The 19,708-nt window shown below is 39.8% G+C and overlaps 1 protein-coding gene across 6 annotated transcripts in view; it reads right to left on the bottom strand.

The window, feature by feature from the left end:
• The window catches only part of Sorcs1 (sortilin related VPS10 domain containing receptor 1), a 522,478-nt gene that overhangs the window by 261,838 nt on the left and 240,932 nt on the right, over nt 1-19,708 (bottom strand). Inside the window, exon 1 of one of the 6 annotated variants that reach the window (XM_029472739.1) lies at nt 18,947-18,990. The exons of the other annotated variants lie outside the window; for them this stretch is intronic. The gene's annotated coding sequence lies outside the window, so the exon portion shown is untranslated. Of the gene's footprint in view, nt 1-18,946; nt 18,991-19,708 lie in introns of those variants that run through there. 6 annotated transcript variants of the gene reach the window in all.

Below are 19,708 nucleotides of genomic sequence, written 5' to 3' on the forward strand. Positions count from 1 at the left end.
CAAAGGGTTTCTGGGGGTGGTGGAGAATCACAAACAGGAGATTTGTCAGAGACACAAGAAGGAATATAAAACAGGGCTGAGAGAACGGTGGTGGGTCATGGGGTACAATAGTTAAAGTAAGTTCAATGAGCTAGTTGGGAGGCAGCCCAAGCTAAAGGCATAAGCTTTGAAATATATGAGTCTCCATGCATTTATTTACGTAGCCAGCAGGTCTATGAAAGTCCGATTATATGAATTTTGCCCACCAACTATGAGGAGTAGAAAAGAGGAGAATTTAAAACTAAAATACAAATTCTTGAAGACTTTCATCAGAGTCTTTATTTCAACTGGTACCTAAAATGTTCATCTATACCTATAATTCATCTATGATTAAATATCTACAATTTAATAAGCTTTATACAGTTAGAGTAGTGTATTCGTAAAACAAAAGATTTAGATAAGAGAATTGTGGAAAGAGATTTTGAAATATGCAAGATAAGAGAATTAAGGGAAGGGATTTTGAACTTTACAAGATGAATTGAGAATAGTCTATAAACCAACAACAAAACAGAAGGAAGAACCTAAAACAAAAACACCAGAGTAGATTGCATGCGGCCCAAACCATCAGCCAGTCCTCTAAGGTCCAAAGGTCAACACCAATATTAGTTATGGAGTGAGATCTCTAAAATACATGATGCAAAAAGGCTGGACTCTTTGAAATAGAAAGGATGCACAGACAGTTAAAAGGCCTTGGCTTTGGGAATAATTAGTCCTTCACTTCTCCATCCTCTCTTAAGAGTTAGTGTGTTCTCTCCTACATGGGATGAGGAGACCATGGCACCTAGCAAAGCACTGAAGAGTAAAAGTGCCATCATGATTTTCACACAGTGCAGCTATTTAATAACTATTCTCCTATCTGCTCTCTGAGACAAAAGCCCCAAGGGTGATAAATATATTCCAAATTGGCCAATCTCAGGCCTGGTCTTTAACCTTTTCAGAGAGAACAGCTTGCATCCCATTATTTTTTAAAGGCCAGAAAAGGAAATTCATTAACATCTCTTAGTCATTTGTTCCAGTAAGATCATTTATACCAAGAATCCATCCTCAAATCCCACCTAATAAACCTTAAATATATTACCTATCCATGACATATACTCATGGTGAAAAGAAGAAATGACACAGCCACTGTAGTTTTAGAACAAAGGGCTTAGCAATAGAGGCCAAGATTACAGTTCACTGCCATGCTATTCACCCACCATCAATAGACTAAATTTCTTTACCTGGTGTCACATCTCTTCTTAGTAAACTAATAATATTTTTGATAGTAATCTTCCTGACATTGATGTATTTATTCACTCAAGTTGTACTAATAGGACCCCTTGTATGTCATTGGTCCTTATATTATAGGCCAAGGAACAAGTAAAAATTGATGGCCTTTTATTTGGACATGAAGTGGTGCTCTTAAAAACTACCAGGCTCAAGGCTTCATCACCTGCTGCTGGCACCATTGAAAACTCACTTGGTTGATGGGACAAAAGTTGAGTCAGGACAATGGCTGAATGGAGGGTGAGGCTTTGTGGAGGAGGTAGCTTGTTGGCAGTGTGACTGAGAAATTATCTTGACCCAGGACCTTTCCTTTTCACACTGTAGTGAGGCAAGCAGCTGCCCTCAGCCAAGCCCTTCTCCCATGATGCTTTTGCCGGACACAGTCTTAAAAGCAATACAGCTGCTGACCGTGGATGGACATCTCTCCAAGGGGAAGATGAAAGACATGCTTCATCCTTTTAGCTGTCTCCACACACCCTCAAGTATTTTGTCATAGTGAAGAGGAGGTGAGTAATATAACTGCCTCTGTAATCTCTGAGGACAAGTTCATCTACAGAAGCCGTTGCTGCTACCTCTTTGAGATCCTCTGACTATGGAATTCCTACAGATCCTTCTGGGTTGTCAATGTTTCATCCTTGCCCTCCTAAGACCTACAGAATTACTTGCAGTCCTCCAGGTTTGACTGATAAAAAATTGCCAAAATAGAGGTGATGGTATAGATCAGTATTGGCAAACTTTAAAAAAAACTTGAATTACTACTACTACTACTACTACTACTACTACTAGTAGTACTAATATTATTATAGCTTGTGGGTATCAGAGTGCAATTAAACAACTCTGGCATTGAACCACAATAGAAACTATAGTCAATATGTAAAGATATGTCTGATGCTGTGTTCCAATAAAGCTTTATTTAAAGAAATAAAACATGATGTTAAGAATTTGGATATGGTTTATTGATCTTAGTCTAAGCCTTTCATACTAGGCTGCATGATTAATGACTGCTCAACTTTTTACTCAGAATATTTCTCTCTGTGTCTCTGTATCTCCTCTTTCCTACTTCCCCCTTTCCCTTCCACCCTCCCTCTATACACACACACACACACACGGTGAAAAAGCAAAAATAAAAATAGCAGTTATAAGGAAAAGGTTTGCTAAACGTGCGAGCAGCAACAATCTATACAAGATAGGGATGCTACCCCAGGCTGCATCAGAGCTATGCAATCTCCTGACAGTTGTTGATGTAGAAAACTGAATGATTCAATCAAAACAGCACACACACACACACACACATTAGATATTCATAGTATAACTTTTGCCAATTATATTAAATACATACATTATAGTACCATATAGATATAGTACTTAGCATTAGAATTTATAACACTTGAATTTAAAAAGCCATATGCATACAAGAGAGGTTGAACACCAGGTGGCCCAAGTGTCTGTGACAGCAATACCTGGTGTGCTCGCCTCACTGAGTGAAGAAAGCCCTTGATATTTAAGTGTAACCTGATGCTTTTCAATTTGGTTTGACTTGACAAGAGCCAATTACAAGCAGCCTAAGATATGCATCCCATAGGCATAAGCATGCTATGCTCCTCTGAATACCTCTGCATGAGGGGTTGAGCCCATGAGTTGGGAATGTATTTTCAGCAACATTCACAGCACCTCTACTCCTTTTTCTTCACAATCCCAATTGCTTTCATGTCTCTTTCATCTTGCACATCCTCAAACCTTTGCCATGCACAAAGACTCTATGAAAGATACACAACCTAGTATGGAAAAATCACAAGAAAAGAATATGTAAACTTGTGAACTTGTGTTTCTTGTTCTCTCTCTCTCTCTCTCTCTCTCTCTCTCTCTCTCTCTCTCTCTCTCTCTCCTTTCCCTCGCTCCCTACACTCATGACTATAGCTTCTCCAATTCCACTAAAGACAATGACAACACCCCTGACCTTGCACAGGTATACTGGCCTTTTACACAGTGGCACAGTGGGGAAGGCCTGGTGTTTTATAAGGTGGCATCTATAATCAAGACACAAAGTCTTGTTCAAACTTCATAATAGACCTCAGCTGGAGCTCTGAGCCAATAAATTGTTCCCTGCTGAAAGCCATCAGCCACTTCTCAGGCACCAATACATATCCACAACGTTGCCTGTTGCCCCTGGTTCTGCATCTAGAGGCATTGTCAAGGCTCTATACTTTTTCACTGTTCACTTCTCTCCAGTTCTCTCTCATTCTTCTGTTCATTTGAAATACTTCTAAGACATTCTTTATTGTTATTATTATTATTATTATTATTTTATTAGATATTTTCTTTATGGAGGAGCTAGAGAAAGGACAGAAGCAGCTGAAGCAGCGTGTAACCCCATAGGAGGAACAACAATATGAACGAATCTGTACCCTCAGAGTTCCCAGGGACTAAACCGCTAACCAAAGAGTACACACAGAAGGACCCATGACTCCAGCTGCATATCTAGGGCACTCTTAACATGTGGTATGCAACCTGGGCTCTCGGTTGCTAGCAGGATAACAAATGAAGTATTCAAACCCATTACAAAACATTTCAAATACATTCAACAATGGGCAGGATTTTATTTCAAGTAAGGTTCTCAGGTAATGCAAGAGTCTCAACTATATCCACCTCTGGCAACATAAAGGGACCTTCACATTGCATTCTGGGAAGCTTTCCTTCACACATCTTCACATCTTGGACCATTTACTGAATTTTCAATTCCCATTAACAATAGGATCAATTGATCAACATTTAGGAGAATTTGATCATGTCTTGGAGGCAAATTTAGCTTAAATCAGAGCTTTACCTAGGACTTCCAAGTAAATTTCTGTTTAAAAGGTCAATTTCTAACATTTGTCAGTTAAAGCCCACACCAGGCAAATTAGATTCACCTCACAGACATCCCTGGTGACTGTCAATTAGAAGAAGCATCCCAAATAAAATGACAATAGAGAAGGTTTAATTTCTGTTTTTAAAGGAGACAGGAATGCTTATTAATTCAACAGTTAGGATTCTTGTTCTGATAAAAATGGCTGTCTCGTGATGGTTGATGGAAAGGAAAGCATTATCATTCTACATAATTCAAAATCAGTGCAGGGGCCTATGGAGATCATTCAATAGTTAAGGCCACTGGCTGCTTTTCCAGAGGACCAGGGTTTGGTTGTTTGCATATACACGGCTGCTCACAACCATCTATATAACTCCAGTCTCAGGGATCTGATGCTACTATGCAGTTGGTACAGACAATGCATGCACACAGTGCCCAGACATACACAGACAAGACATGTACACAGTACACAGGCATACACAGACAAGACATGTACATTGTGCCAAGACATACACAGACAATGCACACACAGTGCACAGACATACACAGACAAGACATGTACACTGTGCACAGACATACACAGACAATACATGTACACTGTGCACAGACATACACAGACAGACAACACATGTACACTGTGCAGACATACATGGACAACGCCCCGACATACACAAATGCATGCACATAGTGCATAGGCAAAACTCTCATTCACAAAAAAATGGAAAATAAATCAAAAGTAAAATTACTTGAACACATATGAAAGAGTGAAAAAGGTAAAGGAATATATATTCCCTTACGTATTTTTGAGACAGGGTCTCTCCATGTAGTCCAGACTAGCTTTGAACTTGAGTTCCTTTTAACTTCCTTTGCTTTAGCTTCCAAAGTACACAGAACTACATGCCTTCCCAGCAGTGCCCGGCTTTGGTTTCAAGCCTTTATCACAGTCTATAATTCTAATTCCAGACAAAAATGACCTCAAGAATGGGAAATTTCTATGTAATAACCAAGGGTAGAGTTTAGGGGAATCATGCCATGTGAGATGCTGAGATGTATGTGTTTAGAATAGAATAAAGTTGATGCTGTTTTAGATTTCTGCAGAAGTTTTTATGAAGCGAGACAGGTATAATAAACTATTTGTTTAGACAAAGACATAGCTGGTTCTGTATCTCATATTTTGTTGCTTATAATTTTTTTTTGTGTCAGATGAGAAGTATTTCTCTAAAAGGTAATAAAGTTTTAGAGGGGACAGAGAGTACTTGAAAGATGTTACATTTCAATTTTCTCTGTCAGGGGAAGATCAAACAGGGCTTGATGGCCTGCATTCATCCCCTTTTGTCCTCAATTATGAAATGTCTGAAAATTTACATTAAAGGGAAAAAAAAGTCACAGCCAAACATCTAAAACTGATTTTTGCCCATGATCAGTGTAAAGGAATGCATCTGGCAGGCCTCTTCCAAGAGAACTGCTGTTGTTCTAGTGAGTCTGAGTGACAGAGACATCACTGAGAACCACTGGGGAAAAGTGGAAAGATGGATGATCCCCACAGAGAGAGCAACGAGGATGCCCACTGCATCACTAACCTATGATGCTGGCAGACAAGGTGTGCTAGACACGAAGGCCTGGTTTGCCTTAGAAATTCTTATAGTCAGACATCTCTCTCTCTCTCTCTCTCTCTCTCTCTCTCTCTCTCACACACACACACACACACACACACACACACATACACACATGCACACCATATTTTGGATTGAGTGACAACTCTTATTGAGCTGTCCCAAGATTATTAAGGAGGCTGTCCTTTCGAAGTACCCTGTGATTACTATTGATCTGTTCAGCTCATTGCAACTCAACCTCACCTAGCTGGTCATGAAAAAAGGATGGATGTTATTAAAGATCCTGATTCCTGCTCTGCAGGTATCAGTCATTAGGAAGGAACTAAAGTACCAATGTTCAGACATGCAGAAAGGCTGATATAAGACCTTTCCAGAACCCTGAACCTACTGCCATAAAGTTCGGATACCTAAAAGAAAAAAACCAACAAAAACCTTCTCTTCAAATATATAGAATGGAGTTTCGATTTATTAGAAATGAAAAATAACTTTGTAAAGCAAAAAGCAGAGTTCCTGAACTCAATAATCAGCAGTTACTAATATATAATGTGTCTAGAACATGCCAGGCATAAAACAGAATATTTACAGGGTACAGGATTACCACTTTGAAAATGCAACTGCTTTCATAGATTTTTCACACTATCTTCTGGATATTAGTGTAGACATCAGTTACTACGGGTCTTCAAAAACTAATATATATATTTGTTTTTTCGAGACAGGGTTTCACTGTCCTGGAACTCACTCTATAGACCAGGCTGGCCTCGAACTCAAAAATCCTCCTGCCTCTGCCTCCCAAGTGCTGGGATTAAAGGCGTGCGCCACCATGTCCGGCCTTTTCAATATTTTTAACCTATCGGCATTTTATAGGACTATATTTACTACTTCACAATGTGTTAAAAAAGAAATCAAGATCACAAAATCCTCTGGCATTCAGAGTCTCAGATACATTGGAAGGTTATTACAAAATGAAAAATGTTATTATGTCAGTGCATGATAGTAAATATGCCTGCTAATAAAGAAGCAGATGTACCATGCTCAGAACACAGTAGGCTTTCATGCTCAGAGCATAGTAGAATTTCAGAAAGTAACAATCAGTAATAGAAAAACGAATCTGCTCACAGAATATTTCTTTGAAAGCTATTCAATCTAAAACAGAAAGAAAATCTAGTGTTGACTAGTTCAGAGATTTGCTTTTTAAAGCTGAATTCTGCCTACATGACTATAATTTTCATCACACATGTATTTATTTCCTATGTGATACAGCATTTCATGATATACTGCATCGCTTGTGGTCATTAGCTTGCATACAGATAGATACACTCTATTTCATGATGGGTTGGCCAAACATAAAATACTGCAAACTACAAACGAACCTGGATAGGTTCCTGTTCTTCCTTCTATCTCTGTTACTGCCTGTCTCGATCTCCTTAGTTCCGTGGCTTTTATCAAACAGATATAGGAGTGTGCTGCTGTTCTACGGCTGTTCCCGAAAAGTCCCAGGGGTACATCCCGAAAATGCAAAGAACACCAACTGGATTTCAGTTCATTGGAAGCTCATTTGTAGCAACTATGATATGCAATGTGCACAGGAAGGAATAATTTATTAGTCCCCTAAAAAAAAAAAGGTCTATACCTATTACCCTTCCCCTTCACAGCCTTATTACTTAGATCCAATTGACCAAGGTCCCATCCAACACGGAGAAAATGGTTGAGGCTGGTAACTGTTTATTAAGTAGGTAGAATCTTTTAAGTTACTTAACATTTTACATTATTTAATAATTATTAAATAATTATTTAATTATTTAAACACAAAAGGCAAAACTGTGAAGAGCAGGGGCGTCATAAGAGGAAAACCAAGACTCCCTCCTCCTCCTCCTCCTCCTCCACCTCCTCCTCCTCTTCTATTCTCCTTCCTCAAATCACCAAGATCATTACAGTAATTTTTTTCTCTAGTGATAGGCAATTTTTCTTTAAATACTGGTATAATCTTTGTGATATATATTTTAAAATTAGCTATAATCTTCTATAGCTTTAGGTAAGTATGGGGAAGATACATTCTGGGAGAGTAAGCAGAGGCATGGTGTTCTCTTAGTCCCCAGACAGCCTAGACATTGGCAGAAAGTCTCTCTCATTGCCTCATGAAGCTTAGTAGCTCTAAATGGACAATCTGGCCACTGTCCCTGATAGCAATCTCCCTAGGTGATGTGTGTCCATGAAAGCCAATACAGCACAGCACAGCCCTAAGCCAAACTTGATACTGGGATATTCAGCTTTCCCAATAATAGTGATGTTTCTAAAACTGCCATAACCAACTGACAACCTACTAGGTAAATCAACGCACAGCTGGAAAAATAAACACATCTGAGCTCCATTGTCTACTGAAGTGGAAATACGTACGGAGCAGAAACCTGAAATGTGAACAATAACTTCTGACAATAGCTTTTCTGGAGCCCACCATACTGCCCTCCCATGGAACCCACTAGGAAGGTCTCTGCTGTTCTCTCCTTCCCCCTGCCTCCCATCGCGAAGAACTTTTACACTTCAGGTTGTCTTTCTTGCCCTCACTATTTATACATATCGAACCTTTTTCCTTTTCTGTGCCTCAAAATCAACCAGGGACTGTTGCCTTGTAATAAAATGGCTACATTCCTGATTAACGAATGTGATAAAACCTGCTGTCAATTACCCTAATTGACCTGACAACCTGATTAGACCCAGAGCGGGCTGATTTCATCAGCTGAGCCTTATTAAGAAGGAGAAAACAAAACAAAGGCCCATGCAATTACAATGTGATCACTAGCCATGAGTTGTGAAATCAGGCCTGAGAGGCATTCCTGAAGGCAAAACTTTTTTAAGTGACATCCTAGAAAGGCAAGTGACACACTGTGGTCACAAATCAGCAAGGGACCAGGCAACCATGCTGAGAATGCTGAGCAGAGCTGACAGGGCATTTCCTTTGTTTCTAACTCACCAGCAGTTTTGAAAAGGTAAAAGCCCCTTCTTGGCTTGTGATGGGAGAACAGACCACTAGCTATATCCATGGCACCATGAACCCATGTCAGATGCCAGCCATCAGAGATATTTGCAGTTATATGGGGTTCTAGGTTCCTTTGTGGACAACTGAGCTGAAAACAGAAGGCTGCCTACAGTAACAGGAGTTTAATAAATTACCCTGGGGAGCAAAGTCCAGAACATCAATACAACGTCACAAAGCCATGGCTGCCCTGGCCAATACACTACAATATGTATTCCCAATTCTAGGATTCATCCTTTTGTGCCATGTTTGATAAACTCACGTTCATTAGAACATCTCAGTAACACATACTTCTTGGGTTAAAAGGAACATTTTGCGGTGAACAGATGCCTCAATATAGACAACTTAAAGGAGGACAGGTTAACTCTGACTCAATGTTTCAGAAGGTGTAGTTCATCGCTGAGAGGAGGAGAAGGCCTGTCCTTTCTTCTCTGCTCCTCTTCCCTTCATGGAGTAATCACAACCTATGGATCTAAGAGGGGAAGGGAAGGAAGAACAAGCGGGGGTGATGGAGATTTCCAGCAGCAAGTGATCACAAGAAACAGACTTCTGTGGGAGACAGGCTTCAGGGAACAGATCATTTAATCAGGGAGAACAAAGACTATTTAAATTTTTTTTTGGGGGGGTGAGTCTACACCATTGGCCGGGACCGGGGTCCCAGGGATGCCTCATTTACATAAGGAGGAATTCCAGGTGCTGCTACACATGGCCATATAAGGGGAGAGGAAGTTTAACCTGGCTACCTTGCCACAGGATCTCTTCTTGGGGGCCAAAGTTGGGGGCCCAGGGACAAGCAGGGCAGGGATATGGGGGTGGAAGGTGGGGTGGGGGAATAAAGTAGTGGACCCTATGCCTGCCAGTCTCAGGATGAGATTTCCACCGTTTGGACAGGTCTTGTGTTCATACTTGCTCTAGGCCTGCTCCCTAAGGCTCCAAGGCCAAAAAAGCATAGTGGCTTAGAGGGATCAATGGGACCTGTATGTCATGGATTTTAACTATTTTTTTCCTTTTGAGAATTTGATGTATGAACACTGTATTTTCATCTTTTCGACTCCCTTTCTTCTTCACCTTTGCTAACCCTCCAACTCTTGGTTGCGTGTAGCTCTTAATCTCCAGGTAGAACCATATGGGATTTTCCCATTTACAATGGAATGTGATCTGCTGTTGTCATTGTACAGGTCTTCTTCAGGTGATTATACTTTTAAGATGTTATGGGTGTCACAAATAGAAGACACAATCTCATAGGAGATACCTTGGTCCTCTGGCTCTTGCACACTTCCTGTCCCCTCTTTTGTAAGGCTCTCCTGAGCCTTCGGTGTAAGGGTAGTGTTGTAGATGTATCAGTTGGCATTGACACCATATGGCCATTTGCTCTTTATACTTTGAGCAATTGCGGATTTACGCAATGGTTTCTATCCACTGTAAAAAGTTTCTTGGATGAGGGCTGAAAGTCACCCATATCTGTGATTTTTAGAACATAGACAGAAATGATACTGGTTCAAAAAAGTTACCTTTAAGATTCAAGTGACTCCCTTGAGAATACTTGGTAGCTCTGTCCTTGGTTGTGGTTCAGAGGCTCTACACGTGAGTAGGGCGATTCATTACTTTTCTCTCTTGGGATCTTGCATAGCGTCTTTGGATAGTATGAGAGCCAGTCCTAAGCTCCATTTCTCCAAGTTCTGAAGGATTTGGCTTCAACAATAAGGTCTTATCTTCAAGTTCTTGGAGGCAATGGCAATAGCTTATACTACTTTGAGTATATCTTCAACTTTCCTGCCGAACATCTTTCAATGGGTTTAGAGATGCCTACATTTTTTACACATTATGATAGCTAGAGCAAAAGGCTGAGAGTTCATGCTGGAACCATATTCCAGCATTTGTAACCTTCAAAAGTCCATAGAAGATCCACCTCCAATAGTTACTATGCGTCTCAAGGTTTTCACAACTTCCCACAACATCACCAGCAGCTGGGAACAAGTGGAGGACATTTCAGATTTGATCTAGAACTGATACCCGACCCTGAGGCCTTCAAGAATGGGAGGTTGATATGGTAACTGTGTAACTTTATATAACAATAATATCTAAGATCCCCAGGGTGCAGAGAAGTAGAATATTATTAGCTAATTAGTATGAACTGTCACACTGGAGTATTTGACTAAATTAATTAATCAAGCTGATGATTGGTCTGAAGGGAATGGAAAACTGTTTTCACAGTGCACCTGGTAAATTGCGCTATTAACCAATGGCCCCTTATAAATTTTAAGAAAAAGATATTTTAAAAAGAAAGATAAACAAGATATCACAAAGTTTACAGGGCATTTCAAATGAATAGTGATTCCTTATATACAGTTGATGTCAAATAGCTACATGAATAGAAATAAACACTTTCGCACATTTGACCGTGTCATTACAGTAAAAGTGACCTGACGCTTTGGATGGAATCTTTATTGAGTATGCTGCACATCAGGAAAGGGAATCACACTTGAAATGCAAATAAAGATAATATCCAATAAAATTATTTTCATCACAACATTATTCATTATAAAAAATATGTGGATTATCAGACATTTGCTTTAATATAGTGCTTCAAGTAAACCAATCCAATCTCTCTCTCTCTCTCTCTCTCTCTCTCTCTCTCTCTCTCTGCTAAAAAATGCAAAGAAGAATGAAGGCCTCCAGTTAATATGACATTCATCACTCAGTTAAGATGTATTATAATGTTAGTATCAGTATCACCCGTTTAGGGGCTAAATCATCCCGTTAACCTAAGCTCTCCTGCTCTCATGACTTGGTATAAGGACTTCTCTTCTTCTCACCTATTCATTCCAGCTGTAACATTCAGCACTAGACTCTTTCTGCATGTAACATGAAATGTGCTGGCCCAAAACCTTCTCCATATCTCCAGGCAAATCTTCCTGGTACTTTACACCCTCTGGGACTGAGCTGTCTTACATGAATGTAGTGGTCTAAGACTTCCTCTTAAGCTGAAGGATCTCTGATACCTACCAACAGGTCACTTACATTCCTTGGAGACTCTAAACTTAAACAACACTTTAAATAAGATTAAAACTTTATGTGATGTCTCTGACTTGTAAACAGCCCTTTATGAGTCACCTTAAGTTTTACACTACACAGACATGGCTGCTTTCCATGCTTCTAATAGGCATACAAGAGCCCCTTCAATCTCAGCATACTATTAAGTAGGAAGCTCAGAAAATATGCCAACTTTCTGTTCTGCATCACAACTCACTACTGCAAAATGGCTTCAAAGTTCAAAGCCTTTGTATCGGAGCAGCCAAGGTTACAGATCCATCTGCACGGTATATGTGATGACCTAAGATTTATCTCTTCATTCAGCCATTCGTCTATGTGTTCATTAAATTCCTTCACATTTTTTAACAAAACCGCCTTAAATAAAGATGTCTATATAAATATACATGGCTCGACCTTTGTGGAGTTCATAGCATGTAGTTTTAAAAACTGCTTCAATAAAATCACATTAAAAACTATTATTTAAAAACTGTAATGAGCTGCCACTTCCTGACCCTCACCCAATGACAGCCTTTGTCAGCAGATTACTAATTTGGCTACCTTTAATAGATGCTTTTAAAAGTGTAATGGCTGAGGCCAATAAAGAAGTGTGGACCATTTTTGATTAATCTAAATCATTCAGTGTATTTCAGTTCTTAGGAAGACAAGCACTTTACAAACAGATAAATAATTTTGTATCATTCTTACTAGCCACTACACACCATAAGGGTGAGGGACACATGAATTGGTGCCCAATGCATGAATTCCATCTTTTACAATGCGTGGAATATGCTGTATTCAGTAGTAAGATGTGGGATGGAAATAAGAAGCTAGTGATAAAATTCATACAGTCTAATCATACATATTAGAAGTTATGAATCACTAATTTACCTTAGAAGTATGAAATGCTATTGCCACATGATGCACTCAGTCTAGTGAAAGATGGAAGTACCGCTGATAACTTCAGAGAGAAAGGACGATTAATTTCCCTCTTTATTTCTGTCACGATTATTGGGGGGAAATTCTGAGTAGAGAAAAAAATAGGAGGACAGAGAGTGGAGTCGTGCAGCTTAAATGACACATGAAACATTTTTATTCAATGTTTCATATTCTCCAAAAATGGGTAATTAGCCAGCCTTTCAGGCCAGCAGCATGATGTTGAATACATCATCAATTTTTATAGGAAACATGAGTTTTCAAGTAAACAGGAAGTTTCCATTATAAGACAGAGCTTTTAATTCATATAGAAGCTTTTTTATTAATAATAGTGGTGGACTTCCAGCTACCTACTGCAGCTGTGGTACTGTTCCTACCATATGGAGTTTCTTAAATGAAAAAAAAAATCAAGAAGATTTTTTTTCCCCCAGTAAATTCAATTCCTTTTATCTTCCAGATGGGCGGGTAGAGGCAGCAGGTGGCAAATTCATTTTTTATCTAGCAACATTTGACCATGTGACATATTTTATTTCCACAGTTGATGTAACCCAATGAACAGCAAATTGGGAAGAAACCTCACTAGGTGGTAAGTTAGTGGGGCATATGGGTATTTGGGGTGTATGTGTGTGTGTGTGTGTACTTATGCATGCATCTGGGACTAGCTAGCAGGTGACAAAGGCTTTTCTTAAAAAGGTAATTCAAGAAGGGTATTGCTGTTCCCAGTCCTATGAGGAGACCTTTTATTTGAAGTCTCTGGTTTGAATCTATACTGACAGCAACTGTAAGGAATGGAGAGGTCATCTTCATTGAATGAGGTGTGATTTGGTGCTAAGGCCTTAGAGAAAGATATTTTAAGAATTAACCCCCAAGATTGACAGCCAATAAAGGAAACCTCTATGCCACAGTAATCAAGGCTGTCTGGGAGAGTCTGCTGTGGCCTGTGAAGGTGACAGGAAACTGAAGGGATCATCAGTTCTGAGCATCAAGCAGTTTGTCCTGAGTTTCGAACAAAGTTCTGACCAAGTTTAGATTAAGCACATCACAAATAAGCAAACCTTTCAAGGGCATCACTGTGGACCTTGCCAGACTTCTCAACGTGGAGAAGAAAAGCCGTCTGACCAAGTGCAGAATTGTTTTTAGTAAAAAAATCAGGCCAATTGTTTTCCCTCAAGTTTCGGACCTCCCAACCCACAGAACGGTGGTAGTCAGGGTGGTGTCTGGAGGCAGAGAAGTGTGTCATATCTGTCTTGTTTGAAAGACATTTTAGAATATTTCCTTTCCTAACACTACATATAGCCCCAGTGTTAACTGGGAAAATCTCTAGAGGAAATATCCTGGTATGTTTTATTTAATCTATCTTACCTTTTATTTTCTAATTACTTGATAAAATAATATTTTCACACATTCTGGGCTGTGGCTGATTACTTCCTTCTTAGTGCAGCTCTTAGACTGCATAGACCTGACTTAGACTGCATAGACCTGACTTCATTTATTATCTCCTTGTTCTTCCCTAAGGGAAGATGCGTCTTGACCACTACCCTCGGGTTACTTGTGTGCTTTCTCTGTCTTCTCAGTCTGAGGATAGGTTTGGAGACATTTGCAACTCTCAAGAAGCGCTGCGGCACATCCTTTCTTAGACTGCATCTCACCATTACCACACATTCATTAGTTTCTCTGTACGTGGCCCCTGACTTTTAGGGCAAGTAGATTTTGCTTAAAAGATGAATATGGTGTTGGAAAAAAAAGTACGAAGAATGGAAGTAACCGCAGAGTGGAAAAGTTTGTATAAATGTGTGTATATAGGTGTTGTGGTATTAAGTGAGTATATATATGGTATAATACATAAGTACCCACTATTTCATATATATTGAAAATAGCACAGAAGTTCCTAAAACTGTTTTTAAAATAGAGTCACTGTGCAACCTCGAAATACTGCTTCTGGATAAGTATTCAGGAAAAGCTAAAGCGGGCTCTCAAACTGATTTGCACAGCCAAATTCACAGGACCAGTATCTGAGGTCATCTAACTGTTGAATTAACCCAAATAGCCACTGATGGATGGATGGGTGGGGAAAATGTGACTATACCGACACATTTGCATGCATCTCGACAGATATTCTTCCATGTAAAATGAGGTTATGTCCCCATAAGCCCATCATACCTTGAAAACGCCATAAATTGCAAACATCCTTAATTCACCTAAGCTCCTGAGCATCATCATAGCCCAGCCACGCAGACCTTAGATATGCTTAGAAAGCTTATGCGTGCCTGCAGCTGAGGGAGTAAAACTAGGTACAGCTACCGTGGGAAAATACTGGAATTTTAAAATCTCAGGATGATCTCAACTGAATTCAAAGCACTTCCGTGTCGCTATAATGTAAAACCAAAATGCAAGTCTAACCACTGTCTGTAAGTACAAAACCATCTATGATATCTGCTAAAGGAAAGAAATCACAGTGTGCTACAATAAAATGGACTTTATGAACACTGTGCTGAGAATAACGAGGCAGCAGCAAAAAGACTAGCAGTATAAACCTATGTGGGGGAGATACATACCTCCAGCAATCAAATCCACAGAAATAAGAAATAGAATGGTGGTTTTTCAGAGTGTGTAGAGGGATGGAAAAGGGTCGAGGCTTGATGAGTATTTAAGAGAAATCTTCTTGGTAGTTTGTCTCAGAATATAGTTTATATCACTGAACTTTGTAGTTAAAAATAGTTAAGACAACTAATTTTATGTTGTGTGGGGGTTTTAACTAAAAATTAAAAAAAACAACAACATTGGAATGAACTTGGCACATACACTATATTTAACTAATATGAAGATGTGCTATAATGCACCAGCTGGAGCAGATTGGTAATGCTTACGTACCATTGCTGGACCTCAGTTCTTGGAGTTCTTGAAGGTGGAATGACTCAAGGTAAAAGATAAGACATTCTGTACACTGGCCCCGCCACTTCCATGGGCCATGCCTCAGATGCAGTTCTGCTTATGTGCACATACACAGAAACGACTGAGGGTTGGAGGGCTCATAGCTGTGCATGATGAGCTTCTAATAGCATTATTAAAAGCTGCCTGTTGTATTGTATCCTTAAGTACATCCTGCAGAAGAGACTCACCGTTTTTTGTTCATTCTTCCTTGACCTAAAACCTTAGTGGTGAAGTTTATCATAATAACCTTATATACCATTTACCCAATAGACACATGTGTGTGTGTGTGTGTGTGTGTGTGTGTTTGTGTGTGTGTGCTTCCTCCCCAATATTCAAATGTCTCTCGGAGAATTATTTCTTCCTTAGACAAAACCGTGTTAGGATAAACTAAGAAGACCTTTCTGGCCAGGTTTGGTCACCCACACATTTAATCACAGCACTCAAGAGGCTAAGTCAGGGGGATCTCTGAAGTTTGAAGGCTAGGCTACATGATGCGTGCCAGCATAGACAGTTCTACATAAGGACGCACTGTCACAAAACGTGGAAGGCCAGCAAATCAATGAGTCAATAAAGTTTCCTTCTACTCTGCAAAACCACAGCACAAACCTGGATCCACAGGTTGGCCAATGGGACACACTGGATTTTTACCCTGAAGTTGTAAACATAAAAATGGAACAAACCGCTGGAGTTTGGCAAACTTCCAGCAAGCCCGTTAATCAACTCCCATAGACATAACTGTTACCCAGCCCTTTAACTCCAGGTCTTGCCACTGTTGGTTTTGAAGATGAGATTCCATTTGTGTTGTCTCTGTGAGCACTAGCTCTCTTTTGCAAAGGGAGTTCCCCTTCAATTTAATTAGCCAGTTGATTGGAGTTGCTTTCAAGCAGAGAGCATTACCTGACAATATTTATTTGCACAGTGGCTTCAAACTGCTGGTGCTGGGGATGCAATCAAATCTCCAGAGCAATGAGAAATTCTCTTGTCCCCTTGCTTTCCTTTGTGAAGGTCCTATAGGAATATCTCCTTGGATTCTCGTCATTTTCCTGTGTAGCTTTTCCTTAAAGCCGTGCTAATCATCTGCTGTTCTTCCCAATGATGTCCCAAACACTATTAAAATAAACCCACCTACAGCACTGAGCCTGCTAATCATCCTCCTACCTAATTACACGTCTGACAGCCAAGTTCTTCTGCAGGATTTCTGTCCTTCTGGTGAGCGTGAGCTAGTGTGTGCACCTGCGTGCATACATCCCTATGAAGATGGTTCACAGGTAAATTACAAATATGGTAACCATCTACCTTTATCAGCTGTATATCCTGAGAGGAGAGACACTACAAACATTCCTACATCCCTCTCTGCACAGCAAGTAACCCTCCCAGTGACAAACACATGGGCACCATCACTGATTAAAAGATGCATTTTATGTGGGAGGAAGGGGTTCCTAAGTGGATGCAGATCTAGGTTACATTGCTGAGATGTGGGCAGTGAAGCTGACAGGAGTCAGAGCCAGACTTGTGGAGGAGTGGAAGACACACAGGGCTGCCAGCCCGATGACATCATTTCTCTTTTTTCGTCTTTTCTTTCTTATTTGTTCTCAATGCAATAGCTGCTGGTTTCAGTTTTCAATTCTGATAGCTCTTCACTTTTTTTGTCCTGCTATAAATCATACATCAGGGCCTCTGTTAGTAACATCGCCTTTCTTAAAGACAGATTCACTGTTTTCCTCTCTGTACTCACAGGCAGAATCCTGCTGCCTGGTCATGATTCCCACTGTGACAGCAGAGAGAAATATTTACCCAGATCTCCTTGCTTTGCAGGTAGATTAATTTTAGGTTAACACAGCTCTTCATGGTTTACCAGGTAGCTTGATGCTTATTCCAGGTGCTGGAATCCACAACAACCTTTACCAGTGATGAGGACTCAATCTTACCTCCTTATGAGAGAAAGGAGTGACCCTGACTGTTTAGGATCGGCTGTGTCACTAGATAACACACTATTTTGCAGTAATTTCTGTAATGAACTCTGAACTATTCTCCCCACTTCCAGTTTCACATTTTGACAAAAGTATCTTGCAAACAACATTTGTAAAGTCATTTAATAGCACATCAAGTCCTTGAAGATAGATTTTCCATCCCATTTGTAGGTAGAGGCAAAAGTAATTGAAAGTTTAGGCTGTGAATTTTAAGTCATTATCAGTAGGTTTAAACATCATTACTAATCAAGAAACAATGCAATCAACATATTTTTACTAAAAAAAATATAAGTTTGTTTATCCCTATAGCAAGAATATCTATGCTTCAAGACACAATAGACCTTTGAAAGGGACATGTGTCTGCTAGAGATAAAAGTGTTTTCCCTGACCCACCCCCAACTCCTCAAAAATTCTTAAAGACGTAGCACTCAGTGAAAATGGTGAAAGAGGCACAAAGTTCTCAGTCTAATTCATTCAAATTTTGAAGCTCTGGTTGTGTGACAACGTCACTGGATGTTGTCATGGAGAAAACTGCCTCCTTTCATGACCTTGCAAACCACGATCCTTTGCAAGAAGAGCTCTTAACTACTGAGTCATCTCTCAAACCCCTACGAAATGTAGACCAGCCTGGTCTACAAAGTGAGTGCCAGGACAACCAGGGCTACACAGAGAAACCCTGTCTCCAAAAACCAAAAAAAAAAAAAAAGAAAAAAAAGAAATGTTTTGAATGTCCACTACACTCCTTGTTCTTTGGTAGCTCTGAGCATAGTTCTCAGCCATGAAGAGGTTCTGACAGCTGTAGTGGATCAGATCACTTTGGGGGAGGGGGTGCCCCTTTGATTTTGGAGAGTGCTTTGGAGGTTCTTCTGAGAGTAACTACTGAGCTGCACTTTGGCATTTGTTCCACAAAACCATTTTTCATCATATGTCTCATTCTCTGATCAAGAATGATTTGTTTGGGGATAAAGAGATGGCTTAGAGGTTAAAAGAATACGGCTTTTCCAGACGACCTGAGCTCAGCTCACAGCCTCCACGTCAGGTACCCATATCTGCCTGTAACTCCAACTCTACAGGATCTTACATCCTCCTCTGGCATCCATAAGGTTCTTATATACATGTGTCATTCACATACCCACACACATACATAGATGTAAGTAAAACTAATAAAAATTGTATAATAATTCTTCTTTTAGAAGTAAAAATAAAAAGTAGTGAGGTACATAGAGTAAGAAAGAGAAGAGAGGAAAAATTATTATTTCCTTATGTCAGCTCATGAGACACTCACCCGTTCAATGAAAATTTTCACTTTGCCAGTGTGTTTCAAATGCCAGATGGCCAGTGACTGTTCCTTCTCCTGTATTTATAAGAGAATCAGTTTTGATGTTTACTCTCAGCGGGTCATTGTCCACTTCCAATGGCCAAATACCGGGCTACGCACCTCCAATGCTCTGGCTTTTAAAAAGATATATCTATTATTTTTACTTTATTTGAATGTATTGGCCTGCATGTATGTATGAGTACTGGGTATGTGTGTCATGTCTGTGGAGGCCAGAAAAAGGTTTTAGATCCCCAGAAACTGAAGTTAAGTATGATTGTCAGCTACCATATGGGTGCTGGTTACTAAACCATGATCCTTTTTTTAAGTACTTATTCTTCTCTCAAACCCCTATGAAATGTCTTGAATGACCACTATACTCTTTGTTCTTTGGTAGCTCCTGAGATAAATATTTCACTTAGTATTTACAGTTGACACCATCATGTTGCAACCCATTTTTATATCAAAAGTAGAAAATCACTCTAACTTGCTTTTTTTGTTTAACATCATTTCCACGGTATAAGGTAAACAGCAAATAATAAATGATTAGCTGAAATGTGAATTTAAATGCTGTGTAACATAACCACAGAAGAATCTATTCTAGGGCAGAAGAGATAGTTCCATGATTAAAAAGCACTGACTGCCTTTCTGGAGGACCCACATCCGATTCCCAGAACCCACACTGCAGCTCACAAATGTCTGTAATTCTAGTGCCAGGGCATCCAAACTCCC

The sequence above is a fragment of the Mus caroli genome, chromosome 19 (assembly GCF_900094665.2).
Source record: "Mus caroli chromosome 19, CAROLI_EIJ_v1.1, whole genome shotgun sequence".
Taxonomy (NCBI): Eukaryota; Metazoa; Chordata; class Mammalia; order Rodentia; family Muridae; genus Mus; species Mus caroli.